Source organism: Rhamphochromis longiceps, linkage group LG8, assembly GCF_057381845.1.
Source record: "Rhamphochromis longiceps isolate RC_006_pf linkage group LG8, R_longiceps_female_GT1.1, whole genome shotgun sequence".
In the NCBI taxonomy this organism is placed as follows: domain Eukaryota; kingdom Metazoa; phylum Chordata; class Actinopteri; order Cichliformes; family Cichlidae; genus Rhamphochromis; species Rhamphochromis longiceps.
The window spans coordinates 7637610-7661757 of NC_140564.1; positions in this window are offsets into that span (position 1 = coordinate 7637610).

Here is a 24148-nt window from a genome sequence, read left to right on the forward strand (position 1 = left end):
GAAAACCTATACTTTGTTTCGGTCGAGTTCCCCATTCAAATGCATGTAACAGTGAGAAACGCACTGTCTTGGCGAAATTAAGCGTTTTTGTACAACTTCATAGAAATAGCTGTAACTTTTGATAGAAGACTCGGATACACATGTTTATGGCTTTATCTTATAGAACTCAAGGTTCCCGTGCTGGGAAAACAGGTTTTGCAGCTGTTTGAGCTAAGATTTCCAAGTTATTCACATAATGAAAACCTATACTTTGTTTCGGTCGAGTTCCCCATTCAAATGCATGTAACAGTGAGAAACGCACTGTCTTGGCGAAAGAAAGCGTTTTTGTACAACTTCATAGAAATAGCTGTAACTTTTGATAGAAGACTAAGACAAACATGTTTATGGCCTTATATTATAGAACTCAAGGTCCCCGTGCTGGGAAAACAGGTTTTGCAGCTGTTTGAGCTAAGAATTCCAAGTTATTCACATAATGAAAACCTATACTTTGTTTCGGTCGAGTTCCCCATTCAAATGCATGTAACAGTGAGAAACGCACTGTCTTGGCGAAAGAAAGCGTTTTTGTACAACTTCATATGAATAGCTGTAACTTTTGATAGAAGACTCGGATACACATGTTTATGGCTTTATCTTATAGAACTCAAGGTTCCCGTGCTGGGAAAACGGGTTTTGCAGCTGTTTGAGCTAAGATTTCCAAGTTATTCACATAATGAAAACCTATACTTTGTTTCGGTCGAGTTCCCCATTCAAATGCATGTAACAGTGAGAAACGCACTGTCTTGGCGAAAGAAAGCGTTTTTGTACAACTTCATAGAAATAGCTGTAACTTTTGATAGAAGCCTCGGATACACATGTTTATGGCTTTATCTTATAGAACTCAAGGTTCCCGTGCTGGGAAAACAGGTTTTGCAGCTGTTTGAGCTAAGATTTCCAAGTTATTCACATAATGAAAACCTATACTTTGTTTCGGTCGAGTTCCCCATTCAAATGCATGTAACAGTGAGAAACGCACTGTCTTGGCGAAAGAAAGCGTTTTTGTACAACTTCATAGAAATAGCTGTAACTTTTGATAGAAGCCTCGGATACACATGTTTATGGCTTTATCTTATAGAACTCAAGGTTCCCGTGCTGGGAAAACAGGTTTTGCAGCTGTTTGAGCTAAGATTTCCAAGTTATTCACATAATGAAAACCTATACTTTGTTTCGGTCGAGTTCCCCATTCAAATGCATGTAACAGTGAGAAACGCACTGTCTTGGCGAAAGAAAGCGTTTTTGTACAACTTCATAGAAATAGCTGTAACTTTTGATAGAAGACTCAGACAAACATGTTTATGGCCTTATATTATAGAACTCAAGGTCTCCGTGCTGGGAAAACAGGTTTTGCAGCTGTTTGAGCTAAGATTTCCAAGTTATTCACATAATGAAAACCTATACTTTGTTTCGGTCGAGTTCCCCATTCAAATGCATGTAACAGTGAGAAACGCACTGTCTTGGCGAAAGAAAGCGTTTTTGTACAACTTCATATGAATAGCTGTAACTTTTGATAGAAGACTCGGATACACGTTTATGGCTTTATCTTATAGAACTCAAGGTTCCCGTGCTGGGCAAACAGGTTTTGCAGCTGTTTGAGCTAAGATTTCCAAGTTATTCACATAATGAAAACCTATACTTTGTTTCGGTCGAGTTCCCCATTCAAATGCATGTAACAGTGAGAAACGCACTGTCTTGGCGAAAGAAAGCGTTTTTGTACAACTTCATAGAAATAGCTGTAACTTTTGATAGAAGACTAAGACAAACATGTTTATGGCCTTATATTATAGAACTCAAGGTCCCCGTGCTGGGAAAACAGGTTTTGCAGCTGTTTGAGCTAAGAATTCCAAGTTATTCACATAATGAAAACCTATACTTTGTTTCGGTCGAGTTCCCCATTCAAATGCATGTAACAGTGAGAAACGCACTGTCTTGGCGAAAGAAAGCGTTTTTGTACAACTTCATATGAATAGCTGTAACTTTTGATAGAAGACTCGGATACACATGTTTATGGCTTTATCTTATAGAACTCAAGGTTCCCGTGCTGGGAAAACAGGTTTTGCAGCTGTTTGAGCTAAGATTTCCAAGTTATTCACATAATGAAAACCTATACTTTGTTTCGGTCGAGTTCCCCATTCAAATGCATGTAACAGTGAGAAACGCACTGTCTTGGCGAAAGAAAGCGTTTTTGTACAACTTCATAGAAATAGCTGTAACTTTTGATAGAAGACTCAGACAAACATGTTTATGGCCTTATATTATAGAACTCAAGGTCTCCGTGCTGGGAAAACAGGTTTTGCAGCTGTTTGAGCTAAGATTTCCAAGTTATTCACATAATGAAAACCTATACTTTGTTTCGGTCGAGTTCCCCATTCAAATGCATGTAACAGTGAGAAACGCACTGTCTTGGCGAAATTAAGCGTTTTTGTACAACTTCATAGAAATAGCTGTAACTTTTGATAGAAGACTCGGATACACATGTTTATGGCTTTATCTTATAGAACTCAAGGTTCCCGTGCTGGGCAAACAGGTTTTGCAGCTGTTTGAGCTAAGATTTCCAAGTTATTCACATAATGAAAACCTATACTTTGTTTCGGTCGAGTTCCCCATTCAAATGCATGTAACAGTGAGAAACGCACTGTCTTGGCGAAAGAAAGCGTTTTTGTACAACTTCATAGAAATAGCTGTAACTTTTGATAGAAGACTAAGACAAACATGTTTATGGCCTTATATTATAGAACTCAAGGTCCCCGTGCTGGGAAAACAGGTTTTGCAGCTGTTTGAGCTAAGAATTCCAAGTTATTCACATAATGAAAACCTATACTTTGTTTCGGTCGAGTTCCCCATTCAAATGCATGTAACAGTGAGAAACGCACTGTCTTGGCGAAAGAAAGCGTTTTTGTACAACTTCATAGAAATAGCTGTAACTTTTGATAGAAGACTAAGACAAACATGTTTATGGCCTTATATTATAGAACTCAAGGTCCCCGTGCTGGGAAAACAGGTTTTGCAGCTGTTTGAGCTAAGATTTCCAAGTTATTCACATAATGAAAACCTATACTTTGTTTCGGTCGAGTTCCCCATTCAAATGCATGTAACAGTGAGAAACGCACTGTCTTGGCGAAAGAAAGCGTTTTTGTACAACTTCATATGAATAGCTGTAACTTTTGATAGAAGACTCGGATACACATGTTTATGGCTTTATCTTATAGAACTCAAGGTTCCCGTGCTGGGAAAACAGGTTTTGCAGCTGTTTGAGCTAAGATTTCCAAGTTATTCACATAATGAAAACCTATACTTTGTTTCGGTCGAGTTCCCCATTCAAATGCATGTAACAGTGAGAAACGCACTGTCTTGGCGAAAGAAAGCGTTTTTGTACAACTTCATAGAAATAGCTGTAACTTTTGATAGAAGCCTCGGATACACATGTTTATGGCTTTATCTTATAGAACTCAAGGTTCCCGTGCTGGGAAAACAGGTTTTGCAGCTGTTTGAGCTAAGATTTCCAAGTTATTCACATAATGAAAACCTATACTTTGTTTCGGTCGAGTTCCCCATTCAAATGCATGTAACAGTGAGAAACGCACTGTCTTGGCGAAAGAAAGCGTTTTTGTACAACTTCATAGAAATAGCTGTAACTTTTGATAGAAGACTCAGACAAACATGTTTATGGCCTTATATTATAGAACTCAAGGTCTCCGTGCTGGGAAAACAGGTTTTGCAGCTGTTTGAGCTAAGATTTCCAAGTTATTCACATAATGAAAACCTATACTTTGTTTCGGTCGAGTTCCCCATTCAAATGCATGTAACAGTGAGAAACGCACTGTCTTGGCGAAATTAAGCGTTTTTGTACAACTTCATAGAAATAGCTGTAACTTTTGATAGAAGACTCGGATACACATGTTTATGGCTTTATCTTATAGAACTCAAGGTTCCCGTGCTGGGCAAACAGGTTTTGCAGCTGTTTGAGCTAAGATTTCCAAGTTATTCACATAATGAAAACCTATACTTTGTTTCGGTCGAGTTCCCCATTCAAATGCATGTAACAGTGAGAAACGCACTGTCTTGGCGAAAGAAAGCGTTTTTGTACAACTTCATAGAAATAGCTGTAACTTTTGATAGAAGACTAAGACAAACATGTTTATGGCCTTATATTATAGAACTCAAGGTCCCCGTGCTGGGAAAACAGGTTTTGCAGCTGTTTGAGCTAAGAATTCCAAGTTATTCACATAATGAAAACCTATACTTTGTTTCGGTCGAGTTCCCCATTCAAATGCATGTAACAGTGAGAAACGCACTGTCTTGGCGAAAGAAAGCGTTTTTGTACAACTTCATATGAATAGCTGTAACTTTTGATAGAAGACTCGGATACACATGTTTATGGCTTTATCTTATAGAACTCAAGGTTCCCGTGCTGGGAAAACGGGTTTTGCAGCTGTTTGAGCTAAGATTTCCAAGTTATTCACATAATGAAAACCTATACTTTGTTTCGGTCGAGTTCCCCATTCAAATGCATGTAACAGTGAGAAACGCACTGTCTTGGCGAAAGAAAGCGTTTTTGTACAACTTCATAGAAATAGCTGTAACTTTTGATAGAAGCCTCGGATACACATGTTTATGGCTTTATCTTATAGAACTCAAGGTTCCCGTGCTGGGAAAACAGGTTTTGCAGCTGTTTGAGCTAAGATTTCCAAGTTATTCACATAATGAAAACCTATACTTTGTTTCGGTCGAGTTCCCCATTCAAATGCATGTAACAGTGAGAAACGCACTGTCTTGGCGAAAGAAAGCGTTTTTGTACAACTTCATAGAAATAGCTGTAACTTTTGATAGAAGCCTCGGATACACATGTTTATGGCTTTATCTTATAGAACTCAAGGTTCCCGTGCTGGGAAAACAGGTTTTGCAGCTGTTTGAGCTAAGATTTCCAAGTTATTCACATAATGAAAACCTATACTTTGTTTCGGTCGAGTTCCCCATTCAAATGCATGTAACAGTGAGAAACGCACTGTCTTGGCGAAAGAAAGCGTTTTTGTACAACTTCATAGAAATAGCTGTAACTTTTGATAGAAGACTCAGACAAACATGTTTATGGCCTTATATTATAGAACTCAAGGTCTCCGTGCTGGGAAAACAGGTTTTGCAGCTGTTTGAGCTAAGATTTCCAAGTTATTCACATAATGAAAACCTATACTTTGTTTCGGTCGAGTTCCCCATTCAAATGCATGTAACAGTGAGAAACGCACTGTCTTGGCGAAAGAAAGCGTTTTTGTACAACTTCATATGAATAGCTGTAACTTTTGATAGAAGACTCGGATACACGTTTATGGCTTTATCTTATAGAACTCAAGGTTCCCGTGCTGGGCAAACAGGTTTTGCAGCTGTTTGAGCTAAGATTTCCAAGTTATTCACATAATGAAAACCTATACTTTGTTTCGGTCGAGTTCCCCATTCAAATGCATGTAACAGTGAGAAACGCACTGTCTTGGCGAAAGAAAGCGTTTTTGTACAACTTCATAGAAATAGCTGTAACTTTTGATAGAAGACTAAGACAAACATGTTTATGGCCTTATATTATAGAACTCAAGGTCCCCGTGCTGGGAAAACAGGTTTTGCAGCTGTTTGAGCTAAGAATTCCAAGTTATTCACATAATGAAAACCTATACTTTGTTTCGGTCGAGTTCCCCATTCAAATGCATGTAACAGTGAGAAACGCACTGTCTTGGCGAAAGAAAGCGTTTTTGTACAACTTCATATGAATAGCTGTAACTTTTGATAGAAGACTCGGATACACATGTTTATGGCTTTATCTTATAGAACTCAAGGTTCCCGTGCTGGGAAAACAGGTTTTGCAGCTGTTTGAGCTAAGATTTCCAAGTTATTCACATAATGAAAACCTATACTTTGTTTCGGTCGAGTTCCCCATTCAAATGCATGTAACAGTGAGAAACGCACTGTCTTGGCGAAAGAAAGCGTTTTTGTACAACTTCATAGAAATAGCTGTAACTTTTGATAGAAGACTCAGACAAACATGTTTATGGCCTTATATTATAGAACTCAAGGTCTCCGTGCTGGGAAAACAGGTTTTGCAGCTGTTTGAGCTAAGATTTCCAAGTTATTCACATAATGAAAACCTATACTTTGTTTCGGTCGAGTTCCCCATTCAAATGCATGTAACAGTGAGAAACGCACTGTCTTGGCGAAATTAAGCGTTTTTGTACAACTTCATAGAAATAGCTGTAACTTTTGATAGAAGACTCGGATACACATGTTTATGGCTTTATCTTATAGAACTCAAGGTTCCCGTGCTGGGCAAACAGGTTTTGCAGCTGTTTGAGCTAAGATTTCCAAGTTATTCACATAATGAAAACCTATACTTTGTTTCGGTCGAGTTCCCCATTCAAATGCATGTAACAGTGAGAAACGCACTGTCTTGGCGAAAGAAAGCGTTTTTGTACAACTTCATAGAAATAGCTGTAACTTTTGATAGAAGACTAAGACAAACATGTTTATGGCCTTATATTATAGAACTCAAGGTCCCCGTGCTGGGAAAACAGGTTTTGCAGCTGTTTGAGCTAAGAATTCCAAGTTATTCACATAATGAAAACCTATACTTTGTTTCGGTCGAGTTCCCCATTCAAATGCATGTAACAGTGAGAAACGCACTGTCTTGGCGAAAGAAAGCGTTTTTGTACAACTTCATATGAATAGCTGTAACTTTTGATAGAAGACTCGGATACACATGTTTATGGCTTTATCTTATAGAACTCAAGGTTCCCGTGCTGGGAAAACAGGTTTTGCAGCTGTTTGAGCTAAGATTTCCAAGTTATTCACATAATGAAAACCTATACTTTGTTTCGGTCGAGTTCCCCATTCAAATGCATGTAACAGTGAGAAACGCACTGTCTTGGCGAAAGAAAGCGTTTTTGTACAACTTCATAGAAATAGCTGTAACTTTTGATAGAAGCCTCGGATACACATGTTTATGGCTTTATCTTATAGAACTCAAGGTTCCCGTGCTGGGAAAACAGGTTTTGCAGCTGTTTGAGCTAAGATTTCCAAGTTATTCACATAATGAAAACCTATACTTTGTTTCGGTCGAGTTCCCCATTCAAATGCATGTAACAGTGAGAAACGCACTGTCTTGGCGAAAGAAAGCGTTTTTGTACAACTTCATAGAAATAGCTGTAACTTTTGATAGAAGCCTCGGATACACATGTTTATGGCTTTATCTTATAGAACTCAAGGTTCCCGTGCTGGGAAAACAGGTTTTGCAGCTGTTTGAGCTAAGATTTCCAAGTTATTCACATAATGAAAACCTATACTTTGTTTCGGTCGAGTTCCCCATTCAAATGCATGTAACAGTGAGAAACGCACTGTCTTGGCGAAAGAAAGCGTTTTTGTACAACTTCATAGAAATAGCTGTAACTTTTGATAGAAGACTCAGACAAACATGTTTATGGCCTTATATTATAGAACTCAAGGTCTCCGTGCTGGGAAAACAGGTTTTGCAGCTGTTTGAGCTAAGATTTCCAAGTTATTCACATAATGAAAACCTATACTTTGTTTCGGTCGAGTTCCCCATTCAAATGCATGTAACAGTGAGAAACGCACTGTCTTGGCGAAAGAAAGCGTTTTTGTACAACTTCATATGAATAGCTGTAACTTTTGATAGAAGACTCGGATACACATGTTTATGGCTTTATCTTATAGAACTCAAGGTTCCCGTGCTGGGAAAACAGGTTTTGCAGCTGTTTGAGCTAAGATTTCCAAGTTATTCACATAATGAAAACCTATACTTTGTTTCGGTCGAGTTCCCCATTCAAATGCATGTAACAGTGAGAAACGCACTGTCTTGGCGAAAGAAAGCGTTTTTGTACAACTTCATAGAAATAGCTGTAACTTTTGATAGAAGACTAAGACAAACATGTTTATGGCCTTATATTATAGAACTCAAGGTCCCCGTGCTGGGAAAACAGGTTTTGCAGCTGTTTGAGCTAAGAATTCCAAGTTATTCACATAATGAAAACCTATACTTTGTTTCGGTCGAGTTCCCCATTCAAATGCATGTAACAGTGAGAAACGCACTGTCTTGGCGAAAGAAAGCGTTTTTGTACAACTTCATATGAATAGCTGTAACTTTTGATAGAAGCCTCGGATACACATGTTTATGGCTTTATCTTATAGAACTCAAGGTTCCCGTGCTGGGAAAACAGGTTTTGCAGCTGTTTGAGCTAAGATTTCCAAGTTATTCACATAATGAAAACCTATACTTTGTTTCGGTCGAGTTCCCCATTCAAATGCATGTAACAGTGAGAAACGCACTGTCTTGGCGAAAGAAAGCGTTTTTGTACAACTTCATAGAAATAGCTGTAACTTTTGATAGAAGCCTCGGATACACATGTTTATGGCTTTATCTTATAGAACTCAAGGTTCCCGTGCTGGGAAAACAGGTTTTGCAGCTGTTTGAGCTAAGATTTCCAAGTTATTCACATAATGAAAACCTATACTTTGTTTCGGTCGAGTTCCCCATTCAAATGCATGTAACAGTGAGAAACGCACTGTCTTGGCGAAAGAAAGCGTTTTTGTACAACTTCATAGAAATAGCTGTAACTTTTGATAGAAGACTCAGACAAACATGTTTATGGCCTTATATTATAGAACTCAAGGTCTCCGTGCTGGGAAAACAGGTTTTGCAGCTGTTTGAGCTAAGATTTCCAAGTTATTCACATAATGAAAACCTATACTTTGTTTCGGTCGAGTTCCCCATTCAAATGCATGTAACAGTGAGAAACGCACTGTCTTGGCGAAAGAAAGCGTTTTTGTACAACTTCATATGAATAGCTGTAACTTTTGATAGAAGACTCGGATACACATGTTTATGGCTTTATCTTATAGAACTCAAGGTTCCCGTGCTGGGCAAACAGGTTTTGCAGCTGTTTGAGCTAAGATTTCCAAGTTATTCACATAATGAAAACCTATACTTTGTTTCGGTCGAGTTCCCCATTCAAATGCATGTAACAGTGAGAAACGCACTGTCTTGGCGAAAGAAAGCGTTTTTGTACAACTTCATAGAAATAGCTGTAACTTTTGATAGAAGACTAAGACAAACATGTTTATGGCCTTATATTATAGAACTCAAGGTCCCCGTGCTGGGAAAACAGGTTTTGCAGCTGTTTGAGCTAAGAATTCCAAGTTATTCACATAATGAAAACCTATACTTTGTTTCGGTCGAGTTCCCCATTCAAATGCATGTAACAGTGAGAAACGCACTGTCTTGGCGAAAGAAAGCGTTTTTGTACAACTTCATATGAATAGCTGTAACTTTTGATAGAAGACTCGGATACACATGTTTATGGCTTTATCTTATAGAACTCAAGGTTCCCGTGCTGGGAAAACAGGTTTTGCAGCTGTTTGAGCTAAGATTTCCAAGTTATTCACATAATGAAAACCTATACTTTGTTTCGGTCGAGTTCCCCATTCAAATGCATGTAACAGTGAGAAACGCACTGTCTTGGCGAAAGAAAGCGTTTTTGTACAACTTCATAGAAATAGCTGTAACTTTTGATAGAAGACTCGGATACACATGTTTATGGCTTTATCTTATAGAACTCAAGGTTCCCGTGCTGGGAAAACAGGTTTTGCAGCTGTTTGAGCTAAGATTTCCAAGTTATTCACATAATGAAAACCTATACTTTGTTTCGGTCGAGTTCCCCATTCAAATGCATGTAACAGTGAGAAACGCACTGTCTTGGCGAAAGAAAGCGTTTTTGTACAACTTCATAGAAATAGCTGTAACTTTTGATAGAAGACTCAGACAAACATGTTTATGGCCTTATATTATAGAACTCAAGGTCTCCGTGCTGGGAAAACAGGTTTTGCAGCTGTTTGAGCTAAGATTTCCAAGTTATTCACATAATGAAAACCTATACTTTGTTTCGGTCGAGTTCCCCATTCAAATGCATGTAACAGTGAGAAACGCACTGTCTTGGCGAAATTAAGCGTTTTTGTACAACTTCATAGAAATAGCTGTAACTTTTGATAGAAGACTCGGATACACATGTTTATGGCTTTATCTTATAGAACTCAAGGTTCCCGTGCTGGGCAAACAGGTTTTGCAGCTGTTTGAGCTAAGATTTCCAAGTTATTCACATAATGAAAACCTATACTTTGTTTCGGTCGAGTTCCCCATTCAAATGCATGTAACAGTGAGAAACGCACTGTCTTGGCGAAAGAAAGCGTTTTTGTACAACTTCATAGAAATAGCTGTAACTTTTGATAGAAGACTAAGACAAACATGTTTATGGCCTTATATTATAGAACTCAAGGTCCCCGTGCTGGGAAAACAGGTTTTGCAGCTGTTTGAGCTAAGAATTCCAAGTTATTCACATAATGAAAACCTATACTTTGTTTCGGTCGAGTTCCCCATTCAAATGCATGTAACAGTGAGAAACGCACTGTCTTGGCGAAAGAAAGCGTTTTTGTACAACTTCATATGAATAGCTGTAACTTTTGATAGAAGACTCGGATACACATGTTTATGGCTTTATCTTATAGAACTCAAGGTTCCCGTGCTGGGAAAACAGGTTTTGCAGCTGTTTGAGCTAAGATTTCCAAGTTATTCACATAATGAAAACCTATACTTTGTTTCGGTCGAGTTCCCCATTCAAATGCATGTAACAGTGAGAAACGCACTGTCTTGGCGAAAGAAAGCGTTTTTGTACAACTTCATAGAAATAGCTGTAACTTTTGATAGAAGCCTCGGATACACATGTTTATGGCTTTATCTTATAGAACTCAAGGTTCCCGTGCTGGGAAAACAGGTTTTGCAGCTGTTTGAGCTAAGATTTCCAAGTTATTCACATAATGAAAACCTATACTTTGTTTCGGTCGAGTTCCCCATTCAAATGCATGTAACAGTGAGAAACGCACTGTCTTGGCGAAAGAAAGCGTTTTTGTACAACTTCATAGAAATAGCTGTAACTTTTGATAGAAGACTCAGACAAACATGTTTATGGCCTTATATTATAGAACTCAAGGTCTCCGTGCTGGGAAAACAGGTTTTGCAGCTGTTTGAGCTAAGATTTCCAAGTTATTCACATAATGAAAACCTATACTTTGTTTCGGTCGAGTTCCCCATTCAAATGCATGTAACAGTGAGAAACGCACTGTCTTGGCGAAAGAAAGCGTTTTTGTACAACTTCATATGAATAGCTGTAACTTTTGATAGAAGACTCGGATACACATGTTTATGGCTTTATCTTATAGAACTCAAGGTTCCCGTGCTGGGCAAACAGGTTTTGCAGCTGTTTGAGCTAAGATTTCCAAGTTATTCACATAATGAAAACCTATACTTTGTTTCGGTCGAGTTCCCCATTCAAATGCATGTAACAGTGAGAAACGCACTGTCTTGGCGAAAGAAAGCGTTTTTGTACAACTTCATAGAAATAGCTGTAACTTTTGATAGAAGACTAAGACAAACATGTTTATGGCCTTATATTATAGAACTCAAGGTCCCCGTGCTGGGAAAACAGGTTTTGCAGCTGTTTGAGCTAAGAATTCCAAGTTATTCACATAATGAAAACCTATACTTTGTTTCGGTCGAGTTCCCCATTCAAATGCATGTAACAGTGAGAAACGCACTGTCTTGGCGAAAGAAAGCGTTTTTGTACAACTTCATATGAATAGCTGTAACTTTTGATAGAAGACTCGGATACACATGTTTATGGCTTTATCTTATAGAACTCAAGGTTCCCGTGCTGGGAAAACAGGTTTTGCAGCTGTTTGGGCTAAGATTTCCAAGTTATTCACATAATGAAAACCTATACTTTGTTTCGGTCGAGTTCCCCATTCAAATGCATGTAACAGTGAGAAACGCACTGTCTTGGCGAAAGAAAGCGTTTTTGTACAACTTCATAGAAATAGCTGTAACTTTTGATAGAAGCCTCGGATACACATGTTTATGGCTTTATCTTATAGAACTCAAGGTTCCCGTGCTGGGAAAACAGGTTTTGCAGCTGTTTGAGCTAAGATTTCCAAGTTATTCACATAATGAAAACCTATACTTTGTTTCGGTCGAGTTCCCCATTCAAATGCATGTAACAGTGAGAAACGCACTGTCTTGGCGAAAGAAAGCGTTTTTGTACAACTTCATAGAAATAGCTGTAACTTTTGATAGAAGACTCAGACAAACATGTTTATGGCCTTATATTATAGAACTCAAGGTCTCCGTGCTGGGAAAACAGGTTTTGCAGCTGTTTGAGCTAAGATTTCCAAGTTATTCACATAATGAAAACCTATACTTTGTTTCGGTCGAGTTCCCCATTCAAATGCATGTAACAGTGAGAAACGCACTGTCTTGGCGAAAGAAAGCGTTTTTGTACAACTTCATATGAATAGCTGTAACTTTTGATAGAAGACTCGGATACACATGTTTATGGCTTTATCTTATAGAACTCAAGGTTCCCGTGCTGGGCAAACAGGTTTTGCAGCTGTTTGAGCTAAGATTTCCAAGTTATTCACATAATGAAAACCTATACTTTGTTTCGGTCGAGTTCCCCATTCAAATGCATGTAACAGTGAGAAACGCACTGTCTTGGCGAAAGAAAGCGTTTTTGTACAACTTCATAGAAATAGCTGTAACTTTTGATAGAAGACTAAGACAAACATGTTTATGGCCTTATATTATAGAACTCAAGGTCCCCGTGCTGGGAAAACAGGTTTTGCAGCTGTTTGAGCTAAGAATTCCAAGTTATTCACATAATGAAAACCTATACTTTGTTTCGGTCGAGTTCCCCATTCAAATGCATGTAACAGTGAGAAACGCACTGTCTTGGCGAAAGAAAGCGTTTTTGTACAACTTCATATGAATAGCTGTAACTTTTGATAGAAGACTCGGATACACATGTTTATGGCTTTATCTTATAGAACTCAAGGTTCCCGTGCTGGGAAAACAGGTTTTGCAGCTGTTTGAGCTAAGATTTCCAAGTTATTCACATAATGAAAACCTATACTTTGTTTCGGTCGAGTTCCCCATTCAAATGCATGTAACAGTGAGAAACGCACTGTCTTGGCGAAAGAAAGCGTTTTTGTACAACTTCATAGAAATAGCTGTAACTTTTGATAGAAGCCTCGGATACACATGTTTATGGCTTTATCTTATAGAACTCAAGGTTCCCGTGCTGGGAAAACAGGTTTTGCAGCTGTTTGAGCTAAGATTTCCAAGTTATTCACATAATGAAAACCTATACTTTGTTTCGGTCGAGTTCCCCATTCAAATGCATGTAACAGTGAGAAACGCACTGTCTTGGCGAAATTAAGCGTTTTTGTACAACTTCATATGAATAGCTGTAACTTTTGATAGAAGACTCGGATACACATGTTTATGGCTTTATCTTATAGAACTCAAGGTTCCCGTGCTGGGAAAACAGGTTTTGCAGCTGTTTGAGCTAAGATTTCCAAGTTATTCACGTAATGAAAACCTATACTTTGTTTCGGTCGAGTTCCCCATTCAAATGCATGTAACAGTGAGAAACGCACTGTCTTGGCGAAAGAAAGCGTTTTTGTACAACTTCATAGAAATAGCTGTAACTTTTGATAGAAGACTCAGACAAACATGTTTATGGCCTTATATTATAGAACTCAAGGTCTCCGTGCTGGGAAAACAGGTTTTGCAGCTGTTTGAGCTAAGATTTCCAAGTTATTCACATAATGAAAACCTATACTTTGTTTCGGTCGAGTTCCCCATTCAAATGCATGTAACAGTGAGAAACGCACTGTCTTGGCGAAATTAAGCGTTTTTGTACAACTTCATAGAAATAGCTGTAACTTTTGATAGAAGACTCGGATACACATGTTTATGGCTTTATCTTATAGAACTCAAGGTTCCCGTGCTGGGCAAACAGGTTTTGCAGCTGTTTGAGCTAAGATTTCCAAGTTATTCACATAATGAAAACCTATACTTTGTTTCGGTCGAGTTCCCCATTCAAATGCATGTAACAGTGAGAAACGCACTGTCTTGGCGAAAGAAAGCGTTTTTGTACAACTTCATAGAAATAGCTGTAACTTTTGATAGAAGACTAAGACAAACATGTTTATGGCCTTATATTATAGAACTCAAGGTCCCCGTGCTGGGAAAACAGGTTTTGCAGCTGTTTGAGCTAAGAATTCCAAGTTATTCACATAATGAAAACCTATACTTTGTTTCGGTCGAGTTCCCCATTCAAATGCATGTAACAGTGAGAAACGCACTGTCTTGGCGAAAGAAAGCGTTTTTGCATGTAACAGTGAGAAACGCACTGTCTTGGCGAAAGAAAGCGTTTTTGTACAACTTCATAGAAATAGCTGTAACTTTTGATAGAAGACTAAGACAAACATGTTTATGGCCTTATATTATAGAACTCAAGGTCCCCGTGCTGGGAAAACAGGTTTTGCAGCTGTTTGAGCTAAGAATTCCAAGTTATTCACATAATGAAAAAACTATACTTTGTTTCGGTCGAGTTCCCCATTCAAATGCATGTAACAGTGAGAAACGCACTGTCTTGGCGAAAGAAAGCGTTTTTGTACAACTTCATATGAATAGCTGTAACTTTTGATAGAAGACTCGGATACACATGTTTATGGCTTTATCTTATAGAACTCAAGGTTCCCGTGCTGGGAAAACAGGTTTTGCAGCTGTTTGAGCTAAGATTTCCAAGTTATTCACATAATGAAAACCTATACTTTGTTTCGGTCGAGTTCCCCATTCAAATGCATGTAACAGTGAGAAACGCACTGTCTTGGCGAAAGAAAGCGTTTTTGTACAACTTCATAGAAATAGCTGTAACTTTTGATAGAAGCCTCGGATACACATGTTTATGGCTTTATCTTATAGAACTCAAGGTTCCCGTGCTGGGAAAACAGGTTTTGCAGCTGTTTGAGCTAAGATTTCCAAGTTATTCACATAATGAAAACCTATACTTTGTTTCGGTCGAGTTCCCCATTCAAATGCATGTAACAGTGAGAAACGCACTGTCTTGGCGAAAGAAAGCGTTTTTGTACAACTTCATATGAATAGCTGTAACTTTTGATAGAAGACTCGGATACACATGTTTATGGCTTTATCTTATAGAACTCAAGGTTCCCGTGCTGGGAAAACAGGTTTTGCAGCTGTTTGAGCTAAGATTTCCAAGTTATTCACATAATGAAAACCTATACTTTGTTTCGGTCGAGTTCCCCATTCAAATGCATGTAACAGTGAGAAACGCACTGTCTTGGCGAAAGAAAGCGTTTTTGTACAACTTCATATGAATAGCTGTAACTTTTGATAGAAGACTCAGATACACATGTTTATGGCTTTATCTAATAGAACTCAAGGTTCCCGTGCTGGGCAAACAGGTTTTGCAGCTGTTTGAGCTAAGATTTCCAAGTTATTCACATAATGAAAACCTATACTTTGTTTCGGTCGAGTTCCCCATTCAAATGCATGTAACAGTGAGAAACGCACTGTCTTGGCGAAAGAAAGCGTTTTTGTACAACTTCATAGAAATAGCTGTAACTTTTGATAGAAGCCTCGGATACACATGTTTATGGCTTTATCTTATAGAACTCAAGGTTCCCGTGCTGGGAAAACAGGTTTTGCAGCTGTTTGAGCTAAGATTTCCAAGTTATTCACATAATGAAAACCTATACTTTGTTTCGGTCGAGTTCCCCATTCAAATGCATGTAACAGTGAGAAACGCACTGTCTTGGCGAAAGAAAGCGTTTTTGTACAACTTCATAGAAATAGCTGTAACTTTTGATAGAAGACTCAGACAAACATGTTTATGGCCTTATATTATAGAACTCAAGGTCTCCGTGCTGGGAAAACAGGTTTTGCAGCTGTTTGAGCTAAGATTTCCAAGTTATTCACATAATGAAAACCTATACTTTGTTTCGGTCGAGTTCCCCATTCAAATGCATGTAACAGTGAGAAACGCACTGTCTTGGCGAAAGAAAGCGTTTTTGTACAACTTCATATGAATAGCTGTAACTTTTGATAGAAGACTCGGATACACATGTTTATGGCTTTATCTTATAGAACTCAAGGTTCCCGTGCTGGGCAAACAGGTTTTGCAGCTGTTTGAGCTAAGATTTCCAAGTTATTCACATAATGAAAACCTATACTTTGTTTCGGTCGAGTTCCCCATTCAAATGCATGTAACAGTGAGAAACGCACTGTCTTGGCGAAAGAAAGCGTTTTTGTACAACTTCATAGAAATAGCTGTAACTTTTGATAGAAGACTAAGACAAACATGTTTATGGCCTTATATTATAGAACTCAAGGTCCCCGTGCTGGGAAAACAGGTTTTGCAGCTGTTTGAGCTAAGAATTCCAAGTTATTCACATAATGAAAACCTATACTTTGTTTCGGTCGAGTTCCCCATTCAAATGCATGTAACAGTGAGAAACGCACTGTCTTGGCGAAAGAAAGCGTTTTTGTACAACTTCATATGAATAGCTGTAACTTTTGATAGAAGACTCGGATACACATGTTTATGGCTTTATCTTATAGAACTCAAGGTTCCCGTGCTGGGAAAACAGGTTTTGCAGCTGTTTGAGCTAAGATTTCCAAGTTATTCACATAATGAAAACCTATACTTTGTTTCGGTCGAGTTCCCCATTCAAATGCATGTAACAGTGAGAAACGCACTGTCTTGGCGAAAGAAAGCGTTTTTGTACAACTTCATAGAAATAGCTGTAACTTTTGATAGAAGCCTCGGATACACATGTTTATGGCTTTATCTTATAGAACTCAAGGTTCCCGTGCTGGGAAAACAGGTTTTGCAGCTGTTTGAGCTAAGATTTCCAAGTTATTCACATAATGAAAACCTATACTTTGTTTCGGTCGAGTTCCCCATTCAAATGCATGTAACAGTGAGAAACGCACTGTCTTGGCGAAAGAAAGCGTTTTTGTACAACTTCATATGAATAGCTGTAACTTTTGATAGAAGACTCGGATACACATGTTTATGGCTTTATCTTATAGAACTCAAGGTTCCCGTGCTGGGAAAACAGGTTTTGCAGCTGTTTGAGCTAAGATTTCCAAGTTATTCACATAATGAAAACCTATACTTTGTTTCGGTCGAGTTCCCCATTCAAATGCATGTAACAGTGAGAAACGCACTGTCTTGGCGAAAGAAAGCGTTTTTGTACAACTTCATAGAAATAGCTGTAACTTTTGATAGAAGCCTCGGATACACATGTTTATGGCTTTATCTTATAGAACTCAAGGTTCCCGTGCTGGGAAAACAGGTTTTGCAGCTGTTTGAGCTAAGATTTCCAAGTTATTCACATAATGAAAACCTATACTTTGTTTCGGTCGAGTTCCCCATTCAAATGCATGTAACAGTGAGAAACGCACTGTCTTGGCGAAAGAAAGCGTTTTTGTACAACTTCATAGAAATAGCTGTAACTTTTGATAGAAGCCTCGGATACACATGTTTATGGCTTTATCTTATAGAACTCAAGGTTCCCGTGCTGGGAAAACAGGTTTTGCAGCTGTTTGAGCTAAGATTTCCAAGTTATTCACATAATGAAAACCTATACTTTGTTTCGGTCGAGTTCCCCATTCAAATGCATGTAACAGTGAGAAACGCACTGTCTTGGCGAAATTAAGCGTTTTTGTACAACTTCATAGAAATAGCTGTAACTTTTGATAGAAGACTCGGATACACATGTTTATGGCTTTATCTTATAGAACTCAAGGTTCCCGTGCTGGGAAAACAGGTTTTGCAGCTGTTTGAGCTAAGATTTCCAAGTTATTCACATAATGAAAACCTATACTTTGTTTCGGTCGAGTTCCCCATTCAAATGCATGTAACAGTGAGAAACGCACTGTCTTGGCGAAAGAAAGCGTTTTTGTACAACTTCATATGAATAGCTGTAACTTTTGATAGAAGCCTCGGATACACATGTTTATGGCTTTATCTTATAGAACTCAAGGTTCCCGTGCTGGGAAAACAGGTTTTGCAGCTGTTTGAGCTAAGATTTCCAAGTTATTCACATAATGAAAACCTATACTTTGTTTCGGTCGAGTTCCCCATTCAAATGCATGTAACAGTGAGAAACGCACTGTCTTGGCGAAAGAAAGCGTTTTTGTACAACTTCATAGAAATAGCTGTAACTTTTGATAGAAGACTCAGACAAACATGTTTATGGCCTTATATTATAGAACTCAAGGTCTCCGTGCTGGGAAAACAGGTTTTGCAGCTGTTTGAGCTAAGATTTCCAAGTTATTCACATAATGAAAACCTATACTTTGTTTCGGTCGAGTTCCCCATTCAAATGCATGTAACAGTGAGAAACGCACTGTCTTGGCGAAAGAAAGCGTTTTTGTACAACTTCATAGAAATAGCTGTAACTTTTGATAGAAGACTCAGACAAACATGTTTATGGCCTTATATTATAGAACTCAAGGTCCCCGTGCTGGGAAAACAGGTTTTGCAGCTGTTTGAGCTAAGAATTCCAAGTTATTCACATAATGAAAACCTATACTTTGTTTCGGTCGAGTTCCCCATTCAAATGCATGTAACAGTGAGAAACGCACTGTCTTGGCGAAAGAAAGCGTTTTTGTACAACTTCATATGAATAGCTGTAACTTTTGATAGAAGACTCGGATACACATGTTTATGGCTTTATCTTATAGAACTCAAGGTTCCCGTGCTGGGAAAACAGGTTTTGCAGCTGTTTGAGCTAAGATTTCCAAGTTATTCACATAATGAAAACCTATACTTTGTTTCGGTCGAGTTCCCCATTCAAATGCATGTAACAGTGAGAAACGCACTGTCTTGGCGAAAGAAAGCGTTTTTGTACAACTTCATATGAATAGCTGTAACTTTTGATAGAAGACTCGGATACACATGTTTATGGCTTTATCTTATAGAACTCAAGGTTCCCGTGCTGGGAAAACAGGTTTTGCAGCTGTTTGAGCTAAGATTTCCAAGTTATTCACATAATGAAAACCTATACTTTGTTTCGGTCGAGTTCCCCATTCAAATGCATGTAACAGTGAGAAACGCACTGTCTTGGCGAAAGAAAGCGTTTTTGTACAACTTCATAGAAATAGCTGTAACTTTTGATAGAAGCCTCGGATACACATGTTTATGGCTTTATCTTATAGAACTCAAGGTTCCCGTGCTGGGAAAACAGGTTTTGCAGCTGTTTGAGCTAAGATTTCCAAGTTATTCACATAATGAAAACCTATACTTTGTTTCGGTCGAGTTCCCCATTCAAATGCATGTAACAGTGAGAAACGCACTGTCTTGGCGAAATTAAGCGTTTTTGTACAACTTCATAGAAATAGCTGTAACTTTTGATAGAAGACTAAGACAAACATGTTTATGGCCTTATATTATAGAACTCAAGGTCCCCGTGCTGGGAAAACAGGTTTTGCAGCTGTTTGAGCTAAGAATTCCAAGTTATTCACATAATGAAAACCTATACTTTGTTTCGGTCGAGTTCCCCATTCAAATGCATGTAACAGTGAGAAACGCACTGTCTTGGCGAAAGAAAGCGTTTTTGTACAACTTCATATGAATAGCTGTAACTTTTGATAGAAGACTCGGATACACATGTTTATGGCTTTATCTTATAGAACTCAAGGTTCCCGTGCTGGGAAAACAGGTTTTGCAGCTGTTTGAGCTAAGATTTCCAAGTTATTCACATAATGAAAACCTATACTTTGTTTCGGTCGAGTTCCCCATTCAAATGCATGTAACAGTGAGAAACGCACTGTCTTGGCGAAAGAAAGCGTTTTTGTACAACTTCATAGAAATAGCTGTAACTTTTGATAGAAGCCTCGGATACACATGTTTATGGCTTTATCTTATAGAACTCAAGGTTCCCGTGCTGGGAAAACAGGTTTTGCAGCTGTTTGAGCTAAGATTTCCAAGTTATTCACATAATGAAAACCTATACTTTGTTTCGGTCGAGTTCCCCATTCAAATGCATGTAACAGTGAGAAACGCACTGTCTTGGCGAAAGAAAGCGTTTTTGTACAACTTCATAGAAATAGCTGTAACTTTTGATAGAAGACTCGGATACACATGTTTATGGCTTTATCTTATAGAACTCAAGGTTCCCGTGCTGGGAAAACAGGTTTTGCAGCTGTTTGAGCTAAGATTTCCAAGTTATTCACATAATGAAAACCTATACTTTGTTTCGGTCGAGTTCCCCATTCAAATGCATGTAACAGTGAGAAACGCACTGTCTTGGCGAAAGAAAGCGTTTTTGTACAACTTCATAGAAATAGCTGTAACTTTTGATAGAAGCCTCGGATACACATGTTTATGGCTTTATCTTATAGAACTCAAGGTTCCCGTGCTGGGAAAACAGGTTTTGCAGCTGTTTGAGCTAAGATTTCCAAGTTATTCACATAATGAAAACCTATACTTTGTTTCGGTCGAGTTCCCCATTCAAATGCATGTAACAGTGAGAAACGCACTGTCTTGGCGAAATTAAGCGTTTTTGTACAACTTCATAGAAATAGCTGTAACTTTTGATAGAAGACTCGGATACACATGTTTATGGCTTTATCTTATAGAACTCAAGGTTCCCGTGCTGGGAAAACAGGTTTTGCAGCTGTTTGAGCTAAGATTTCCAAGTTATTCACATAATGAAAACCTATACTTTGTTTCGGTCGAGTTCCCCATTCAAATGCATGTAACAGTGAGAAACGCACTGTCTTGGCGAAAGAAAGCGTTTTTGTACAACTTCATATGAATAGCTGTAACTTTTGATAGAAGACTCGGATACACATGTTTATGGCTTTATCTTATAGAACTCAAGGTTCCCGTGCTGGGAAAACAGGTTTTGCAGCTGTTTGAGCTAAGATTTCCAAGTTATTCACATAATGAAAACCTATACTTTGTTTCGGTCGAGTTCCCCATTCAAATGCATGTAACAGTGAGAAACGCACTGTCTTGGCGAAAGAAAGCGTTTTTGTACAACTTCATAGAAATAGCTGTAACTTTTGATAGAAGCCTCGGATACACATGTTTATGGCTTTATCTTATAGAACTCAAGGTTCCCGTGCTGGGAAAACAGGTTTTGCAGCTGTTTGAGCTAAGATTTCCAAGTTATTCACATAATGAAAACCTATACTTTGTTTCGGTCGAGTTCCCCATTCAAATGCATGTAACAGTGAGAAACGCACTGTCTTGGCGAAAGAAAGCGTTTTTGTACAACTTCATAGAAATAGCTGTAACTTTTGATAGAAGACTCAGACAAACATGTTTATGGCCTTATATTATAGAACTCAAGGTCTCCGTGCTGGGAAAACAGGTTTTGCAGCTGTTTGAGCTAAGATTTCCAAGTTATTCACATAATGAAAACCTATACTTTGTTTCGGTCGAGTTCCCCATTCAAATGCATGTAACAGTGAGAAACGCACTGTCTTGGCGAAAGAAAGCGTTTTTGTACAACTTCATAGAAATAGCTGTAACTTTTGATAGAAGACTCAGACAAACATGTTTATGGCCTTATATTATAGAACTCAAGGTCCCCGTGCTGGGAAAACAGGTTTTGCAGCTGTTTGAGCTAAGAATTCCAAGTTATTCACATAATGAAAACCTATACTTTGTTTCGGTCGAGTTCCCCATTCAAATGCATGTAACAGTGAGAAACGCACTGTCTTGGCGAAAGAAAGCGTTTTTGTACAACTTCATATGAATAGCTGTAACTTTTGATAGAAGACTCGGATACACATGTTTATGGCTTTATCTTATAGAACTCAAGGTTCCCGTGCTGGGAAAACAGGTTTTGCAGCTGTTTGAGCTAAGATTTCCAAGTTATTCACATAATGAAAACCTATACTTTGTTTCGGTCGAGTTCCCCATTCAAATGCATGTAACAGTGAGAAACGCACTGTCTTGGCGAAAGAAAGCGTTTTTGTACAACTTCATAGAAATAGCTGTAACTTTTGATAGAAGCCTCGGATACACATGTTTATGGCTTTATCTTATAGAACTCAAGGTTCCCGTGCTGGGAAAACAGGTTTTGCAGCTGTTTGAGCTAAGATTTCCAAGTTATTCACATAATGAAAACCTATACTTTGTTTCGGTCGAGTTCCCCATTCAAATGCATGTAACAGTGAGAAACGCACTGTCTTGGCGAAAGAAAGCGTTTTTGTACAACTTCATAGAAATAGCTGTAACTTTTGATAGAAGACTCAGACAAACATGTTTATGGCCTTATATTATAGAACTCAAGGTCTCCGTGCTGGGAAAACAGGTTTTGCAGCTGTTTGAGCTAAGATTTCCAAGTTATTCACGTAATGAAAACCTATACTTTGTTTCGGTCGAGTTCCCCATTCAAATGCATGTAACAGTGAGAAACGCACTGTCTTGGCGAAAGAAAGCGTTTTTGTACAACTTCATATGAATAGCTGTAACTTTTGATAGAAGACTCGGATACACATGTTTATGGCTTTATCTTATAGAACTCAAGGTTCCCGTGCTGGGAAAACAGGTTTTGCAGCTGTTTGAGCTAAGAATTCCAAGTTATTCACATAATGAAAACCTATACTTTGTTTCGGTCGAGTTCCCCATTCAAATGCATGTAACAGTGAGAAACGCACTGTCTTGGCGAAAGAAAGCGTTTTTGTACAACTTCATATGAATAGCTGTAACTTTTGATAGAAGACTCGGATACACATGTTTATGGCTTTATCTTATAGAACTCAAGGTTCCCGTGCTGGGAAAACAGGTTTTGCAGCTGTTTGAGCTAAGAATTCCAAGTTATTCACATAATGAAAACCTATACTTTGTTTCGGTCGAGTTCCCCATTCAAATGCATGTAACAGTGAGAAACGCACTGTCTTGGCGAAAGAAAGCGTTTTTGTACAACTTCATAGAAATAGCTGTAACTTTTGATAGAAGCCTCGGATACACATGTTTATGGCTTTATCTTATAGAACTCAAGGTTCCCGTGCTGGGAAAACAGGTTTTGCAGCTGTTTGAGCTAAGATTTCCAAGTTATTCACATAATGAAAACCTATACTTTGTTTCGGTCGAGTTCCCCATTCAAATGCATGTAACAGTGAGAAACGCACTGTCTTGGCGAAATTAAGCGTTTTTGTACAACTTCATAGAAATAGCTGTAACTTTTGATAGAAGACTCGGATACACATGTTTATGGCTTTATCTTATAGAACTCAAGGTTCCCGTGCTGGGAAAACAGGTTTTGCAGCTGTTTGAGCTAAGATTTCCAAGTTATTCACATAATGAAAACCTATACTTTGTTTCGGTCGAGTTCCCCATTCAAATGCATGTAACAGTGAGAAACGCACTGTCTTGGCGAAAGAAAGCGTTTTTGTACAACTTCATATGAATAGCTGTAACTTTTGATAGAAGACTCGGATACACATGTTTATGGCTTTATCTTATAGAACTCAAGGTTCCCGTGCTGGGAAAACAGGTTTTGCAGCTGTTTGAGCTAAGATTTCCAAGTTATTCACATAATGAAAACCTATACTTTGTTTCGGTCGAGTTCCCCATTCAAATGCATGTAACAGTGAGAAACGCACTGTCTTGGCGAAAGAAAGCGTTTTTGTACAACTTCATAGAAATAGCTGTAACTTTTGATAGAAGACTCGGATACACATGTTTATGGCTTTATCTTATAGAACTCAAGGTTCCCGTGCTGGGCAAACAGGTTTTGCAGCTGTTTGAGCTAAGATTTCCAAGTTATTCACATAATGAAAACCTATACTTTGTTTCGGTCGAGTTCCCCATTCAAATGCATGTAACAGTGAGAAACGCACTGTCTTGGCGAAAGAAAGCGTTTTTGTACAACTTCATAGAAATAGCTGTAACTTTTGATAGAAGACTAAGACAAACATGTTTATGGCCTTATATTATAGAACTCAAGGTCCCCGTGCTGGGAAAACAGGTTTTGCAGCTGTTTGAGCTAAGAATTCCAAGTTATTCACATAATGAAAACCTATACTTTGTTTCGGTCGAGTTCCCCATTCAAATGCATGTAACAGTGAGAAACGCACTGTCTTGGCGAAAGAAAGCGTTTTTGTACAACTTCATATGAATAGCTGTAACTTTTGATAGAAGACTCGGATACACATGTTTATGGCTTTATCTTATAGAAC